Raw genomic sequence first — 7048 nt, 5'->3', positions numbered from 1 at the left:
AGCTGGGACTATAGGCACCCACCACAACGCCCTGCTATTATTTTGTTGTAGTTGTCATTGTTGTTTAGCAGGCCCGGGTTGGGTTCGAACCCGCCAGCCTGAGTGTATGTGGCCGGCATCCTAACCACTGAGAACAGGCGTGGAGCCAGTAGTTTTTATTCCTGAATAGTATTCCATTATACTGATATATGACAATGGGTGTTTTCATTCACATGCTGATGGAATATTTGAATTGTTTTCAGTTTGGGACTGAAAACTAAAGCTGCTGTCAACATTTGTCTACAGGTCTTTTGGAGTGAAATGTCCGGGTCTTATGATAGGCACACAACTTTTAAAGAACTTAAGAACTTTTTTTTTTTCTTTTGAGACAGACTCTGTCTGCCCTGGGTAGAGTGCTGTGGCATCATAGCTTACAGCAACCTCAAAAACTTGGGCTCAAACGATTCTCTTGCCTCAGCCTCCTGAGTAGATGGGACTACAGGTGTCTGCCATAACACCCAGCTAGTTTTCCTTTTTTCTTTTTTAGAGACCGGTCTCACTCTTGCTCAGGCTGTCCTGGAAATCCTGAGCTCAGGTGATTACCTACCTCAGCCTTTCAGAAGAACTTAACATGTTAAGAAGCAGCCAAACTTTTTTTGAAAGTGATTGCATCATTTTACGTTCTCACCAGTGTGATATGAGAATTTCACTTGTTTCAGATCCTCCTGAACACTTGGTCTGTCTGGTCTTTTTTTGTATCATTTTTTGAAATGAGTGTCCCCATTAAGTTGCCCTAGCTTTTGTGTCGAAAATCAATTGGCCTTCTATATCTGGGCCTATTTCTGGGCTCTATTCTTTTCATCTGTCTGTAAGATAAATATCATACTCTCTTCATTCCTGTACCTATAGAATAAATTTTGAGATCAGATAGTGTATTAGTTATCTATGGTTGCATAACAAATTACCACAAATTTATTTATTTATTTATTTATTTAATTTATTTTTTTTTTTGTAGAGACAGAGTCTCACTGTACCGCCCTCGGGTAGAGTGCCGTGGCATCACACAGCTCACAGCAACCTCTACTCCTGGGCTTACGCGATTCTCTTGCCTCAGCCTCCCGAGTAGCTGGGACTACAGGCACCCACCACAACGCCCGGCTATTTTTCTGTTGCAGTTTGGCCAGGGCTGGGTTTGAACCCACCACCCTCGGCATATGGGGCCGGCGCCCTACTCACTGAGCCACAGGCGCCGCCCTATTTATTTATTTTTTTAACAATCTCTCTGGGTCAAGAGTCCAAGCATGGCTTCCTCTGAGGAGCGTCTCACAGGCTGCAATCTAGATATATGTACTAGGTTGGACAATTAAGTTTGCAAACTCATCCTAGAAAAAATGCTGCATACCTCATTGCTGAATATCACTATGGTCACCTTCAAAGTACTCCCCTTGGCCATCTAGTGACCAAAATGATATTCAGCAACAAAGTACGTAGCACTTTTTCTAGGAGGAATTCAAGAACTTCATTGTCTGACCTCATAGATAGGCCAGGCTTAGGTTCTTACCTGGAAACTCACTGATAAAGAAATCACTTTCCAGTTCATTTGGTGGTTAACATTCTCAGCTGTATAACTGAGAACTCCAGTTTCTAATTGGTTGGCACCTGGAGGACATCTGTAACTCCTAGAGGTCCCTTTCAAATCCTTGTGACATGGACTTTCCCAACATGGTCAGAAAGGAAGGGAGGAGGGAGACACACTAGAGTGAATCTGCTAGTGAGACAGAGTCTTTTATAACTTAATGTAATCACAGGGTAATATCCCATCATCTTTGCCATATTTTATTGGTTAGAAATAAGTCACAACAAAACCATATGATTCTCTCAATTGATGCAGAAAAAGCTTTTGGTAACATCCAGCATCACTTCATGATCAGAACACTTAAGAAAACTGGTATAGAAGGGACATTTCTTAAACTGATAGAGGCCATCTACAGCAAACCCACAGCCAATATCCTATTGAATGGAGTTAAATTGAAATCATTTCCACTCAGATCAGGAACCACACAAGGCTGCCCATTGTCTCCACTGCTCTTTAACATTGTAATGGAAGTTTTAGCCATTGCAATTAGGGAAGAAAAGGAGATCAAGGGTATCCATGTAGGGTCAGAAGAGATCAAACTTTTGCTCTTCACAGATGTTATAATTGTATATCTGGAAAACACCAGGGATTCTACTACAAAACTCTTAGAAGTGATCAAGGAATACAGTAGTGTCTCAGGTTATAAAATCAACATTCATAAATCGGTAGCCTTTATATATACCAACAACAGTCAAGCTGAAAAAACAGTTAAGGACTCTATTCCATTCACAGTAGTGCCAAAGAAGATGAAATATTTGGGAGTTTATCTAACAAAGGACGTGAAAGATCTCTATAAAGAGAACTATGAAACTCTAAGAAAAGAAATAGCTGAAAATGTTAACAAATGGAAAAACATACCATGCTCATGGCTGGGAAGAATCAACATTGTCAAAATGTCCATACTACCCAAAGCAATATACAATTTTAATGCAATCCCTATTAAAGCTCCACTGTCATACTTTAAAGGTCTTGAAAAAACAATACTTCATTTTATATGGAATCAGAAAAAAACTCAAATAGCCAAGACATTACTCAGAAATAAAAACAAAGCAGGAGGAATCACGCTACCAGACCTCAGACTATACCATAAATGGATAGTGATCAAAACAGCATGGTACTGGCACAAAAACAGAGAAGTAGATGTCTGGAACAGAATAGAGAACCAAGAGATGAATCCAGCTACTTACCATTATTTGATCTTTGACAAACCAATTAAGAACATTCAGTGGGGACAAGATTCCCTATTTAACAAATGGTGCTGGGTGAACTGGCTGGCAACCTGTAGAAGACTGAAACTGGACCCACACCTTTCACCATTAACTAAGATAGACTCTCACTGGATTAAAGATTTAAACTTAAGACATGAAACTATAAAAATACTAGAAGAGAGTGCAAGGAAAACCCTTTAAGAAATTTGTCTGGGCAAGTATTTTATGAGGAGGACCCCACCCCGGGCAATTGAAGCAGCTTCAAAAATACACTACTGGGACCTGATCAAACTAAAAACTTCTGCACAGCCAAGAACACAGTAAGTAAAGCAAGCAGACAGCCCTCAGAATGGGAGAAGATATTTCAGGTTATGTCTCCGACAAAGGTTTAATAACTAGAATCCACAGAGAACTCAAACGTATAAGTAAGAAAAGAACAAGTGATCCCATCGCAGGCTGGGCAAGGGACTTGAAGAGAAACTTCTCTGAAGAAGACAGGTGCACGGCCTACAGACATATGAAAAAATGCTCATCATCTTTAATCATCAGAGAAATGCAAATCAAAACTACTTTGAGATATCATCTAACTCCAGTAAGATTAGCCCATATCACAAAATCCCAAGACCAGAGATGTTGGCGTGGATGTGGAGAAAAGGGAACACTTCTACACTGCTGGTGGGAATGCAAATTAATACATTCCTTTTGGAAAGATGTTTGGAGAACACTTAGAGATCTAAAAATAGATATGCCATTCAATCCTATAATTCCTCAACTAGGTATATACCCAGAAGACCAAAAATCACATTATAACAAAGATATTTGTACCAGAAGGTTTATTGCAGCCCAATTCATAATTGCTAAGTCATGGAAAAAGCCCAAGTGCCCATCAATCCACGAATGGATTAATAAATTGTGGTATATGTATACCGTGGAATATTATGCAGCCTTAAAGAAAGATGGAGACTTTACCTCTTTCATGTTTACACGGGTGGAGCTGAAACACATTCTTCTTAGTAAAGTATCTCAAGAATGGAAGAAAAAGTATCCAATGTGCTCAGCCCTACTATGAAACTAATTTATGTCCTTCACATGAAAGCTATAACCCAGTTATAACCTAAGAATATGGGGAAAGGGGATAGGAGAGGGGGGAGGATGGGCGGAGGGAGGGTGATTGGTGGGATTACACCTGTGGTGCATCTTACAAGGGTACATGTGAAACTTAGCAAATGTAGAATATAAATGTCTTAACATAATAACTAAGAAAATGCCAGGAAGGCTATGTTAACCAGTGTGATGAAAATGTGTCAAACGGTCTATAAAACCAGTATATGGTGCCCCATGATTGCATTAATATACACAGCTATGATTTAATAATAAGAAGAAAAGAAATAAATCACAAGTTCTGTCCACACTCTAAGGGAAGGGATTATACAAAAGTCTTAACACAGATGTATAGCTCAGCCTTAACACCAGGAGACAGAAATCATGGGGCCATCTTAGAATCTGTCTTCTACAGGTAGTATAGGTTATCCAATTATGTTTTTCTTTTAAAGCTTTTTCTAACTAGTCTAGGTACGTAGCATTTTCACATAAATTTTAGAATCAGCTATAAATTTCAGCCAACAAAAGCCAGCTGAGTTTTGATTGGGATGGTGTTAGATCTATTCATCACTTTGGATACAAATAACATCTTAACATACTTCTGATCCATGCACATAGCATTTCTCCATTTACAAGATGGCCAGGGGAAGTGCTTCAAAGGTGACCATGGTGATATTCAGCAATGAAGTATGTAGCACTTTTTCTAGGATGAGTTCAAGAACTCTGTTGTCAGATCTCCTACAACAACAGCTCTCATGGCCATTCCAGAAAAAGAGTTCCAAATTTGCTTTGAAGTGGGAGACTAAGTGCTGGTATTGGTGCATACATAGGTTCTCAAGAGGAGTACTTTGAAGGTGACCATAATGATATTCAGCCGTGAGGTATGTAGCACTTTTTCTAGGATGAGTTCACAAATTAATTGTGTGACCTCATACATAAGTTATCTTTCTTTCCTTTCTCTCAGCAATCTTTTCTGGTTTTCATTGTACAGATCTTGCACACTTTATTTTCAAATCTATCTTTAAGTGTTTTATTTCTGATGCTATTTTAATGTTTTTTTTTTTTTTAAGTTTCTGTTTGGGTGGCGCCTGTGGCTCAGTGAGTAGGGCATCGGCCCCATATACCAAGGGTGGTGGATTTGAGCCCGGCCCAGGCCAAACTGCAACAAAAACATAGCCAGGCATTGTGGCGGGCACCTGTAGTCCCAGCTACTCAGAAGGCTGAGGCAAGAGAATTGCTTAAGCCCAAGAGCTGGAAGTTGCTGTGAGCTGTGACACCATGGCACTCTACCAAGGGTGACAAAGTGAGACTCTGTCTCAAAAAAAAAAAGAAAAAAGGATATGATTTGTTAACTCCCTAAAACCTCAACATCTCCTCTGTCTGACTGGTGAAACCCACTTGTATTTTGAAACTCAGCTCAAGGACTCGGTGCCCGTAGCACAGTGGTTACAATGCCAGCCACATACACCGAGGATGGCAGGTTCGAACCTGGCCCAGGCCAGCTAAACAGCAATGACAACTGCAACAAAAAATAGCCAGGTGTTGTGGCAGGTGCCTGTAGTCCCAGCTACTTGGGTGGCTGATGCAAGACAATTGCTTGAGCCCAAGAGTTTGAGGTTGCTATGAGCTGTGACACCACTGCACTCTACTGAGAGCAACATAGTGAGACTCTTGTCTCAAAAAAAAAAAGAAAACTCAACTCAAGGCTTCCTGCTGCCATGACAACTTCCTCACATTCCCTCCTATGTGTCCCTTCCTGCACTTCCTGTAGTGCACATGCAACAGTTTGCTGGTCTCCCTTGTTGACACAACCTTCCTCTTCCTCATCCCCCCTTCCCCCACACCTAAACATACAAAAGTCTCAAAAGTATGAAGAAAACCATACTTCATTTATTCTGTAGCCCTAATGCCTAATGCAACATCAGGCAGGTTGTAGTTATTCACTAAATGTTTGCCAAATAAATTCTGACTACACGATTTCAGTATTGAAAAAGGGTAACTAGGCTGGGCGAGGTGGCTCATGCCTGTAATCCTAACACTCTGGGAGGCTGAGGCAGGTGGATTGCCTGAGTTCACAGGTTCGAGATCAGCCAGAGCAAGACCTAGTCTCTAAAAATAGCCAGGTGTTGTGGCGGGCACCTGTAGTCCCAGACACTTGGGAGGCTAACGCAGGAGAATCATTTAAGCCAAAGAGTTGGAGGTTGCTGTGAATTATGACAGCACAGCACTCCACCAAGAGTGACATAGTGAGACTCTGTCTCAAAAAAAAGAATGTGGAGAAGTTAGAACCCTTATGCACTGCTGCTGGGAATGTACAATACTGCTATAGACAATGATACAGCTGTTCCTCAAAGATTAAACCTGGAATTACCATATGATCCAACAATTTCACTTCCAAGAGTATACTTCAGAAAACTGAAGGCAAATCCTTGAAGAGATATTTGTACACCCCTGTTTATAGCAGCAACACAACCTGATGGAATACCATACAGCAATAAAAATGAATACATTTCTGCTACGAGCAACAACATAGATGAATCTCTCAAACATAAAATTGAGGGCGGCGCCTGTGGCTCAGTCGGTTCAAACCCGGCCCTGGCTGAACTGCAACCAAAAAATAGCCGGGCGTTGTGGCAGGCGCCTGTAGTCCCAGCTGCTCGGGAGGCTGAGGCAAGAGAATCGCGTAAGCCCAGGAGTTGGAGGTTGCTGTGAGCTGTGTGATGCCATGGCACTCTACTGAGGGCGATAAAGTGAGACTCTGTCTCCACAAAAACAAACAAACAAACATAAAATTGAACAAAAGGAGCCAGAAGTCAAAGATTTCATTTACATAAATTCAAAACAAGCAAAACAACCCATGGTACAACAAGTCATGACAGTGATTAACAGATACACTATTACCTTAATTATGGTGATGGTCTATGCATATGGTTAAAACCCATTGTATGCAATAAATATGTGCAGATTTTGTATATCAGTGACACCTCAATAAACGTTTTTTGTGTTTTTTCTTTTTTGAGACAGAGTCTCACTATGTTGCCCTTGGTAGAGTGCTGTGGCATCACAGCTCACGGCAACCTCAAACTCTTGGGTTTAAGCAATTCTCTTGCCTCAGCCTCCCAAG

The sequence above is a fragment of the Nycticebus coucang genome, chromosome 22, assembly GCF_027406575.1.
Source record: "Nycticebus coucang isolate mNycCou1 chromosome 22, mNycCou1.pri, whole genome shotgun sequence".
NCBI lineage: Eukaryota > Metazoa > Chordata > Mammalia > Primates > Lorisidae > Nycticebus > Nycticebus coucang.
Note: the sequence above shows the minus strand (reverse complement) of the source record.